Below are 12,249 nucleotides of genomic sequence, written 5' to 3' on the forward strand. Positions count from 1 at the left end.
GCTCTGCAGGCCGCCACCAAGACCACCCGGAACGGTGAGGAGACCACCCCTGACCCCGGTGACCCCTGACCCCGGTGACCTGACTGACCGCCCGCTCCTAGTGACGGCGAGTCAAGCTGATCGTGGATACGTGTCACTAGCACACTGCCCGTTAACCCTTTCACTACCACACTACAGAAGGTTAACCCTTTCCCTACCACACTGCAGACGGTTAACCTTCTGTAGTGTGGTATTGAACGTTTTTTTTTTTTTTTTTTTATTATCTTTTTCCCCCTCCTCTTTTTCCGATTTTTCTCCCATCCCACTGTTAGTACGTTATGCCAATTCCCAACTCCCTTCCTGGTTGTTGCGCACTCCCCCCTACTGTTGGTCCGGGAGGCCGGAGACTGTCACATGCTTTCCTCCGACACACGTGCAGCCAGCCTGGCCGCGCAGACTCTCACCGGGAGAGTGTAACGTGTGGAAGGTCGCACTACCTCCCTCCAGATCCTTCCTTTGCTGAGCAGGCGCCCCGACCGAACTGTAGGAGTATTTTTCTGTTTACAACGCCCAGGACGCCTGTAGCTGTTCCGCAACCGTTGCTACTTCCGGGGTAGGCCTGATTGGCCCCCGACAGGCACGTGACCCGCCGCGGCCACGCCCCGCGGCAGCCCCAGGAGCAAGCGCGCTACTGCTGGAGTTCGCTTCGCCTTTCACATCGCTGCCGTTGGCGAAAGCAGGATGAGAGCAGGATGAGAGGCGAGAGCGTAGATTAGCTGTGTATCATTTATTCATTTAACATTTGAAAGGCATACATGTTGTCATACAGAAGTACAGAATACATTTATCCAAATGCTTCTTACTGTTACACTGTTAGAGACTGTGCAGTGCACGGCTTTAGTCTCACTCGAGTGAGGAAGACCGCTGGTTCTCCAACATACAGCGTTGTGCCTTCAGAATGTACCGGGAGAAACGTTTACTGTACCCCGCAGACATAATAAGCATATAAGCAGTGCAACGATATTAGTTACGTTATTTCTGACCGAATTAGTCATTCATTTGTCTGCTTTCGCCAACGGCAGCGATGTGAAAGGCGAAGCGAACTCCAGCAGTAGCGCGCTTGCTCCTGGGGCTGCCGCGGGGCGTGGCCGCGGCGGGTCACGTGCCTGTCGGGGCCAATCAGGCCTACCCCGGAAGTAGGAACGGTTGCGGAACAGCTACAGGCGCCCAGGACCCACCCATCAGTTTTCCCACCCTCTAATACTGCCAATTGTATTAGTACGGACGACCAGCCAAACTGAAAGCAATGTGGAGAGCTGGATTCGAACACGCGAACCCAGCGTCTCCAGCATTGGTGGTGAGTGCCTTGCCCCACTGCACCACCTAGCCGCCCTGTGGTATTGAAAGGTTAACCTTCTGTAGTGAAAGGGTTAACCCTTTGTCGTGTGGCAGTGAAAGGGTTAACAGAGATATTCAGTCAGCACTGTTAGTAAAAAAAAATAGAAGAATGAATCAACATTGATACCCTGATAACAAAATGAGATCATTAATGTGTATCATGTCTTTCTATGAGTTTGTGTTTGATATACTCATTCAGATTACACATTCAGATTACACATTCAGATTACACATTCAGATTACTCATTCAGATTACACATTCAGATTACTCATTCAGATTACTCATTCAGATTACATTCAGATTACTCATTCAGATTACTCATTCAGATTACTCATTCAGATTACACATTCAGATTACACATTCAGATTACTCATTCAGATTACACATTCAGATTACTCATTCAGATTACACATTCAGATTACTCATTCATATTACTCATTCAGATTACATTCAGATTACTCATTCAGATTACTCATTCAGATTACTCATTCAGATTACACATTCAGATTACTCATTCAGATTACATTCAGATTACACATTCAGATTACTCATTCAGATTACACATTCAGATTACTCATTCAGATTACACATTCAGATTACTCATTCAGATTACTCATTCAGATTACTCATTCAGATTACATTCAGATTACACATTCAGATTACTCATTCAGATTACACATTCAGATTACACATTCAGATGACTCATTCAGATTACTCATTCAGATTACACATTCAGATTATTCAGATTACACATTCAGATTACACATTCAGATTACACATTCAGATTACTCATTCAGATTACATTCAGATTACTCATTCAGATTACTCATTCAGATTACTCATTCAGATGACTCATTCAGATTACACATTCAGATTACACATTCAGATTACTCATTCAGATTACATTCAGATTACACATTCAGATTACTCATTCAGATTACACATTCAGATTACTCATTCAGATTACACATTCGGATTACTCATTCAGATTACACATTCAGATTACACATTCAGATTACTCATTCAGATTACTCATTCAGATTACTCATTCAGATTACACATTCAGATTACACATTCAGATTACTCATTCAGATTACATTCAGATTACACATTCAGATTACTCATTCAGATTACACATTCAGATTACACATTCAGATTACTCATTCAGATTACTCGTTCAGATTACTCATTCAGATTACACATTCAGATTACACATTCAGATTACACATTCAGATTACTCATTCAGATTACTCATTCAGATTACATTCAGATTACATTCAGATTACTCATTCAGATTACACATTCAGATTACATTCAGATTACACATTCAGATTACACATTCAGATTACACATTCTGATTACACATTCAAATTACACATTGTATTTTTGTAATTATTTATCTTTTGCTATAGTGGATAGGTATATTATTTTTGATATTGATATATAATTTATTACATATTAATAATGATATTGTAAGGAAGGGGCAGGACCAGATAAACTTTGCTTCTTTCTGTCCCTTCTCGAAAAAACCATTTGTCTTGAGCCCTGTTGACAATTGCTTCCATGTCTAGGAAGCAGTGTTAATTTTGGCAGCTATTTTCATTTTAGTTTTAGTCTCAGTGTAGCGGAGGACCGTGAGTATGTCCACAGTCACAGAAACAGGTGTGTTGAGAAGGGACTGTGGCAGTGAGCGGGCTGCGAGTTAAACTCACTTCCTCATAACAGGGTTAATAGACGCATAGGTACGGTACTTAGCAGTGGATTCACTTCTTAGTGCAGCGGTCTATGTCGTCGCCCGCGGCGCGGGAGACCCCGGTTCGACTCTCCCTCGGGGCATCAGCATTTAATACACAACGCAGAGGAGTCCGATACGCAGGCATTAAAGCGTTCCGTCTTGAGACGGATTTCCGTCTTGAGACGGATTTCCGTCTATTTGATTATATGTATATAATATTTTAATTGATATTACATTTTTTTTTTATTTTTTTTTTTTTATATAAAGTTTGCCAATAGGGATGTTTCAGTAGTATTGGCAGTGGTAGTAGTCGTAATAGTAATCCAGTCTATTTTTCTTTCTTCTAAAAAATAAACTAGTTCAACACAGGCAACCACTTTTGCTTAATTTGTTTGATGGCTCAAATGTCTGCTCTAGTGTCTACTCTAGTCGATTTAGTGTTTTGAGCACAAAGATCATCATAGATCTAGCCTCTTAATTTTGCTCTCAAAGTGCACCAGATTGATGCATTTAACTTTAAAACATAAAAAAAATAAAAAAAATAATCTGAGGGGGCATGCTCCCGGACCCCTCTGGAGGGGCACAGGTTCACCCACCACCACAGTCTCACTAAATCCTGTGGGAAACACTGAGGATTCAAAAATGTTTACGGCTGTGGGTAGGGCGTTCCACATTGTTGTGGCATAATTACGAAACGTGTTTAGTCCCTTGTTTGTATGATAACAAGCCTTTTAGTTCATGGTTCAAAGTAATGGGAAAAGGGTGCTCGCTCGCCATCAATCAGAAGCTAGCCACAAGACTTGCATTCACGCTCTCCAGCACACAGCCTCCCTGCCTGGCACAACAACCACACAGCCTCCCTGCCTGGCACAACAACCACAACAGTAGGGTCTATAGTCACAGTCAGGACAGTACGCTAACGCTATTAAAAAAAATACAGTGGAGGTTAAAATAAGAATAGACTTGGCCTGAAAAAAGTTCAGTCAGGAGATATTTTTTTGCTTTAATCCTGCCGATACGACCCGTCACACTAGTCATGTCGTGTCACCTGCTCCTTTTTCGTTTTCATCATATTTAGTCATCTTCATTTATTTTTCGTTTAGTCAGTTTTAGTCAACTAAAATGTCTGAGCATTTTAGTCTTAGTCCGTTTTTTGTCTCAATTTTGTCTTTTTTGTTTTAGTCTAGATTTAGTCGACGAAAACGGATGCCATTTTTGTCTATTTTTAGTTAATGTACTAAAAAAGAAATATTATATTATATAAATTATAAAACTTTTTTTTCTTTTCTTTTTTACAGCTACTGTTTTATATATACTGTTTTTTTTAGTAATAACTAGAAAGTAATGGTATTTATTCAACAACAGGTGATTGTATAGATTAGTATTAGTATCATTAAATGACAACTATGCTCAACTATGCTTCACCCACGGAAAGGTTGTTGGCACATTGGTTCCACACGGACATGATACGTTGTTGCACTTGCTTCCAGAAGGCTCCGTTTAGGTTAGCTAGTAGCCAAGTCAAGTCAAGAGTTTTATTTGTCACGGCATACAAGTATACAATGAAATGCGGGTGGTCTTGCCCGCAACGATGTGCATAATACAATAGTAATAACATATAATAGAATCCAATAGAACAACATTGTGCAATAAAACAAGTAAACAGAGTAGGGCATATCGGTATATGTACATAAGTTATTTACAGAGCATGGTAGGACTAGGACATGCTAGGTCCTGTGGTAGTGCAATACACTGTTAGCTACGGATCAGGCACTGGGTCTTTCTGTTGTAGTAAATTCCCAAACATAGACTCATGATTTAACTAATGTGTAGAAATATTTGGGCCTCAAAACAATAAGTCATAGATTGTCTGTGTGTGGTTACATAAGACTGATTGTGCAAATGCCCTCCTGGGGTGACAATGGCATAGTGGCAGCTGGGGTAAGACTTCCCTTTAGGGGGTAGATCAAAGCAAAAGACCAAAAGGTCATATAGACATGTTATCTCGCTGAAGTTTCCTGACACACACACAGTGATCAAAGACGGCCTGGGGACACAGACACACACACACACTCACACACACACACTCACACACACATAGTCACACACACACACACTCACACATACATACACATCCACACACACACACACACACTCACACACACACACACACACACACACATTCACACACACACACACACACACACACACACACACTCACACACACACACACACACACACACACACACACACATTCACACACACACACACACACACACACAGGAGATCTCCAAACTAACTATTTCCTAGTATATTGTTAAAATAGTAATTTGAATAAGTAAGTTAAAATATAATTAGTGTTTGGTCATACTAAAATGTCTACAATTAGTTAATGTGTCTGTGCTATTTTCAATTAATGTTCAATATGATTAAATTGATTGTTACACATTCTGCAATCTGTTAAGCTTGTTATATGGTATTGAAATGTATTCTATTAAGCTAACAGAATGGTTAGATATATGTTCTGAAAGTCAAACAGACTTAGAAATATAGCTGTGTTTAGGTAATCAATATATTTTGAGGTACATCAAAGTACTAACAAGTCAAGTAATGTGTTTAAGTAAAAGATATAAGGAAATGAAAATGATGCAATGTTTAAACTTTGATTAAGGTAAAGGACAGCCTCTTTTTGCAGTTAGGTGGAGGGGGTTGGCCTATAGGCCAAACCCCTATTTTCAAAATGCAAGCTTAGCTGACTTGTGATTGGAGCAATTAATGTGATGATGTCATCAACTCGGAGACACGGCCTTGGGCTATAAGATGGGTGTGGGATGTGGGAGAAAAGACTGAAGGAAAACAACAGAAGAACACTCTGAAGGAACCAACAACCCACGAAGACCTCTCTCACCATCTCCACCATCTCATCCACAAGCAAGGCGGGCAAAGGACAAAGGAACTTTTTGGAGGGAAAAACAGAATCCTCTTTGTTATCAGCAGAGAACAAGGACATTCAACAACTTATCAACTAGCATTCTCTTTACTGTTATATTAGCCTGGTTGTGTTCAATTACGGCATAGTGTTTTTGATCACAACTATAGCATTCTTTAATGTAATTTGTATACACTCTTTCTCTCTTATTAAACAACTGTTAAACTAGTTTTCCTCCTTAATTCCTGCTGCCTTTCTGCCTGCTCAGTCAGTTTGAAGAGAAGTGATTCCCAGCTTTAAAGTATTGAGACACAACGCCGAGAGTACTAACCAACAGGTTCTGAAGCAGAGCAGAACCAAAACAGCCTGGGAATCCACTTCACTGTACATGCTATTTTATACAATCTCAGGTTATACTATACTATTCTTAAAGTGACCTTTCCTTAGTGGCCATAAGTGTGGGCGTGTGCAGCATGAGTGTGTGCTTGCTCATGTTAAAGTGGCTGCTAGTGTCTGAGCGTGTACAGTGTGTGTGTCGTGTGTGTGCTCATGTGTGCTTGTGTGTGGAGAGTTCAGTGTTCAAGGCTCTGATGGCCTGGGGGAAGAAGCTGAGCCGAAGTCTCTCTGTCTTACTAGCTGGTGTTCGCAGGCGTCTGCCTGACCTCAGCAGCATGAACAGGCTGTTGTTGGGGTGGTGAGGGTCTTTCATTATTCTGCAGGCTCTGGATTTGTACCTCTTGTTGTATAGAACCTGCAGGGGTGGTAGTGCAATACCCGTAGTACGCTCGGCTGAGCGCACCACTCTCTGTAGGGCCTTCTTGTCCTGTGCCGTGCTGTTTCCATACCAGGCAGTGATGTTTCCAGTCAAGATGCTCTCTACAGCTCCGGAGTAGAAGGACTGGAGTATCTTCCCAGATACTCTGAACTTCCTTAACTGTCTCAGGTGGTAGAGGCGCTGCTTCGCCTTTTTTACGACTGAGTCTATGTGTGTTGTCCATGTCAGATCCTCTGAGATGTGGACCCCCAGGTACTTAAAGCTGCTCACCCTGTCCACGGTAGCCCCGTTTATCCTCAGTGGTGTGTGTGTCTCCTGCTGTCCTCTCCTATAATCCACGATCAGCTCCTTGGTTTTACCAATGTTCAGGAGCAGGCTGTTGTCCTGGCACCAGCGTTCCAGTACATCAACCTCCTCCCGGTAGGCCTTCTCGTCGTTGTCCGAGATCAGCCCCACCACCACTGTGTCGTCCGCAAACTTCACTATGGAGTTGGAGCTGAACTTGGCCACACAGTCGTGTGTGTATAGTGAGTACAGCAGGGGGCTCAGAACACAGCCCTGTGGGGACCCGATGTTCAGGGTGATGGTGTTGGAGGTCTGACCCCCCACCCTGACCGCCTGGGGCCTTTCACTCAGAAAGTCCAGTATCCAGGCACTCAGAGCGGAGCTCAGACCCAGCTCGATCAGCTTGTCCACCAGTCTGGTGGGGACTATGGTGTTGAATGCTGAGCTGTAGTCAATGAACAACAGTCTCACATAGCCCCCCTTCTGGCGGTCAAGGTGAGAGAGGGTGCTGTGCAGTACTTGGGAGACCGCATAGTCAGTGGACCTGTTTGGCCTGTATGCAAATTGCATAGGGTCCATATCACTCTGTTGAATGAATGAATGAATGAATGAATGAATGAATGAATGAATGAATGAATGAATGAATGAATCAATCAATCAATCAATCAAACAATCAATCAATCAAACAATCAATCAAAACTTTATTTAACAGATTGCAGAATGGGTACAATACAGTACGGCTCAATACACACAATTGTTAAGGGGATGCAGACCAGAGAAAGACGTTTGTCTTGTTTACATCAGGGTCCCCCATTTTCAATTCATATCGACATTTATGACATACACAACATGACATTTATGGCATAGGGACATACAGGTATTTAGTACTGATACATTTGTGACATAAACGGTATTCAAATATACAGTACTGTTACCCATAGATCCTGACAGAGTATATACATATGATGGGGAGGGGACTGTACATTAGGAGGGGGTGGGTGGGTGGGAGAGAAATATACATACGGTGGGGTGGATACTGTACATTTGGAGGGGGTGGGTGGGTGGGAGAGAAATATACATACGGCAGGGAGAGAATATACATGCAGTGGGGAGGAGACTGTCTATTAGGAGGTGGTGGGGGGTTTGGGCATTTACGGTGGCCAGTTTCGAATTGCAACCTCCCGTAGGTGCTCTTTAAGAGCGGTTTTGAATGTGGGTAGGGATTCACATTCCTTTACAGCTTTGGGTAGGGCGTTTGTAGTAAAATCCCACAGACGTTCTACAATAATTTGAGGTTATTGTAGCACAATTACAATGAGATTGATTATCTGGAAGGAGGAGGAAAGATTCATACTTGATAGAATGGTTGGTCTCCACATCTGGCTTAATGCAGATGAAGAATAAAACGTGTACGCCAGACAAACCAGAATTGTAGTTCAACTCAGCTGATTTATTTGATCAGAGCCAGGAGTTCAAGGTGAATAGAAGGTTGACTTCTACATACAACAGATGATCAGAGAATATTTAACAGCTGTCTGTTGTACAGAAATATCACAATCAGGTTTGCATCTTCAAACCTAAATACTGCACATCAAACAGTCACTTGGTTAACATAATTTGAACATACATGGTTTACTGTACACATTATACATGAGTAAATCTGGTTTACAGATCAGGGATCTGTACAACATTACTCTAATCTATAAACAACCATTTGGTGTTTCCCATGAGTTACTCACGTACAATGCAATCAGCTCACAGCAGTTTCTGGTTTACTGTAAGCCCTTTTTTGCATATAAGTAAGCCTGGTTTCTAAGCTAAGTTACATTCTAGTCTAACCAAACATACGGGTTCCATCCGGCTTACTTACATCAAAAAGCAGTAGTTTCTCTGGTCGGGAGGAGCGGTGGGGGAGCCCCCAGACCCCGGTTGGGTCCGAGAGCTCCTGAATAACCCTATGTAGTGCCCTATATACTATCATTTCTAGCCAATAATACATATCGCTGGTCCAATCCAGCGGCGTCTTCTTGTGGGGGTGTCCGGTGGGCGCTGGCAGCCCCTCCCTCTGGGTTTCTCTGGGGGGAGGCTGGCTGCCCCCCCCCCTTTGATCTCCCGTGTGGATCTTGACTCAATACCCAGAGGGGGACGCTAGTGGCCCCCGTCAGTGTCTTCCTGATTGGGTCTGTCCCAACAGAAATCTCCTCTTAAATGAATAATATATAACTTTAACATTCCTTCTATATGGCTATAGATGTCTAATATCATCCAAGTACAGTCAGTGCTTTCTAAGACTGATACCAGACATCATATGATACTTTTTGATACTAAACAGTTGATTAATAGATTGTTTGTTCCCTAATTTAGTCATTGCTTGAGTGGGGGTTGAAATAACTGTTGCAGCTGTTATCTGATGCAGCTGTCTCAACTGACAGTTGAGACTGTTTAGCCACTAAGTCCACTCTGCTATTGAAAGGTACATCTGGCTTTATATTTATGGTTCTCCAATTTATTCACACATATTAATTATGAAATTCCAAGGCAATATTACCACACGTTCCACATTGATGTGGCATAATTGCGAAACGTGTTTAGTCCCTTGTTTGAGCCGAATCTGGGTTTAACATGATTTGTTGAGCTTCCTCTGGTGTAGTGGTTGTGGTATTCACTGACCTTTGGGAAGTATTTTGACATGTACATGGGTACCTTAGTCGTATAGTGTATCTTGTTGTGATTTTTAATGCACAATAAATATTCAACATTCTCTTTTGAGACTCCACCTCAGACTCTTATCATTTGGCACTAAAAGCTAAACATTGTCACCGGTATGGCTGTCCGCAACATGTCATTAATTGTGTGCGAGAGGTCGATCAGTTAGCCACATTAGCGTGAGCTAGGTTAGCCACTAGTTAACGCGAGCTAGATCGAAATACAAACAATATAACGTTACTGGTGAAAAAGTGATTTACCTTGGAATACTCCTTTGCCAACTTGCTGTACTTTGCTTGCAGGTCTGCAGCTGGATTATGAATAGTCCCAACTTTAGCCAAGGTAACGTTAAGCTAAAACTAGCTTTTCAAATAGCTCTTCAGCTAATGCTAATAACAGAGCTCCCCGTCACACTGCTCTGTCGGGACGATGGCATTAAGAAAAGTTATAACAATTTTGTCTCATCTTGTTTTAGTCAACAATATCAACATACATGAAGAGAAATTTCGTCCTGGTTTTTGTAAATTACATTTTTGTGTCCTCGGTTGTGGTCAACGATATTTAATAAACTATTTAGTCTCGTTAGCGTCACATGGTCTTCAATAACGTGACGTCACGTCTCGTTGTCGTCGTGAAAAAAACCTTCGTTGACGAACATCTTTCGCCATCATTGTAGTTGACAAAATTAACACTGCTAGGAAGATATATTTCATTTGATTTGTATTTGTATTTAATTAATACATTTTCTTTGTATAAAAAAATTTATTTAGTTGTTGTTATTTTTTGTTATTTCAAGTTTGTGTGTTTATGGTTGTTCGAGATAAATAAAGATCAAATCAAAATCAAAGCAATCTGATAATAATTCCCTCTCCCCCTCCCCTTCCAGCGACCTGCCCCAGACCGGACATCCCCCCCCACGGCAGGAGGCTGGGCCGCGTGTTCAGCGTCGGCCACGAGGTGCACTTCCTGTGCAAGGCCGGCTACGACCTCATTGGCCCGCGGACCCGAGTGTGTCTGGAGTCGCTCAGGTGGAGCGGCCAGCAGCCCATGTGCAGACGTGAGTCGCCGCCCCTTCCGAATGGGACACAATATTGTAAAACCCATTATTGTCCTAAGGAGGTTTAAACTTTATACAACTTAATGTTATGGTTTGTAACCGACCTCAAACGCAACGGCACAGACAGGTAGTTCAGAGTTAGCCAAATACTAGGGCGTATTTATTTACAGAGTCAAAAAAAGGGTAAAGTACAATTATCAAACAAACAGGGAGAACGCCTTCGGCAGAGTCATCTGCGGCTCTGCAGAATCCTCCTGGTGATAGCGGTGGGGAAATGGCATGTGACGTTGTAGCGGCTCTGCAGATACTCCCAGCTTTTACTCAAGGTGGAAAATGGAGAGAGAGAGAGGTATCAGAAACAGTCCAATGAAACACAGAGGCAGTGTGGTTCCCTCCTCCCTTAGCTGTGTCCAGAACCAATTGACAGTGACAGTCTTCAGTGTTCCCCACAACACACAATTAGCTGAGTCAATGCAAACAAAACGAAATCTTCAGTGTCTCTTCTAAAACACACAATCAGAATAATCCAGAGGGGTAACGAAATCTTCAGTGTCTCTTCTAAAACACACAATCAGAATAATCCAGAGGGGTAACGAAATCTTCAGTGTCTCTTCTAAAACACACAATCAGAATAATCCAGAGGGGTAACGAAATCTTCAGTGTCTCTTCTAAAACACACAATCAGAATAATCCAGAGGGGTTTGGTTCCACTCACCCAAGCGCAACGCGTAAAGCGGGAAAACGAGGCGCAGCTCCAAACGGGGAACAAGGTTCTCAACAGCGGTTCTCCACAGAAAGGTCCTGGAGAGAAAGTAGACCAGGAACAGCAACGGGGAAAAAGCAGGCAAATGCAGTTGTATTCCAGAACGACCCGACAACGATAGAAGGAAGGTCCAGGTATATAAAGCCCTCTGGGGCGCTAATCACAAACTATGACAGCTGCGTGATGAAAGTGGCAATCGCTCAAAAAGCGGGTGGCGGGGAATGCACCAATCAGCACCGTACCTCAGGAGAGCGTGTGGCGGGAAACGAACCAAACCTCACACTTAATTTGGGTCAGCAGTGTTTGATTATTGAAATATATAGACTAGGGCTGCACGATTAATCGAAAAAAAAAATTGCGATCTCGATTCATAGACCTATGCAATCTCATTTCAAAATTATGACGATTTCTTTATTTACTTTTTTTTAAATGATGACGATTCTGACTGGAGTTATTTTGTATGTTACAAGAGACTTAAGTTTAAGTCGAGCACTTTCATATGTGTTATGTTTAAGTTTAAGTCAAGCACTTTGATATGTTATGTTGTCTGTTTAAGAAAGAGTGCAATAAATGATTTTATTGAAAAAATAAGAATCGTGTGAGAGAATCGCGATCTCAATT

General features: G+C 42.2%; 1 pseudogene across 1 annotated transcript in view; it reads left to right on the top strand.

Annotated features, from left to right (window-relative positions):
• LOC311244796 overlaps positions 1 to 12,249 on the top strand; it is a 94,100-nt pseudogene that overhangs the window by 68,226 nt on the left and 13,625 nt on the right. Inside the window, exon 4 of the transcript in view lies at positions 10,695 to 10,865. The product of the transcript in view is annotated as an uncharacterized misc_RNA (transcript). The remainder of the gene's footprint in view (positions 1 to 10,694; positions 10,866 to 12,249) is intronic.

This window comes from Notolepis coatsorum (genome assembly GCF_963971535.1).
Source record: "Notolepis coatsorum genome assembly, chromosome: 18".
Classification (NCBI taxonomy): Eukaryota; Metazoa; Chordata; class Actinopteri; order Aulopiformes; family Paralepididae; genus Notolepis; species Notolepis coatsorum.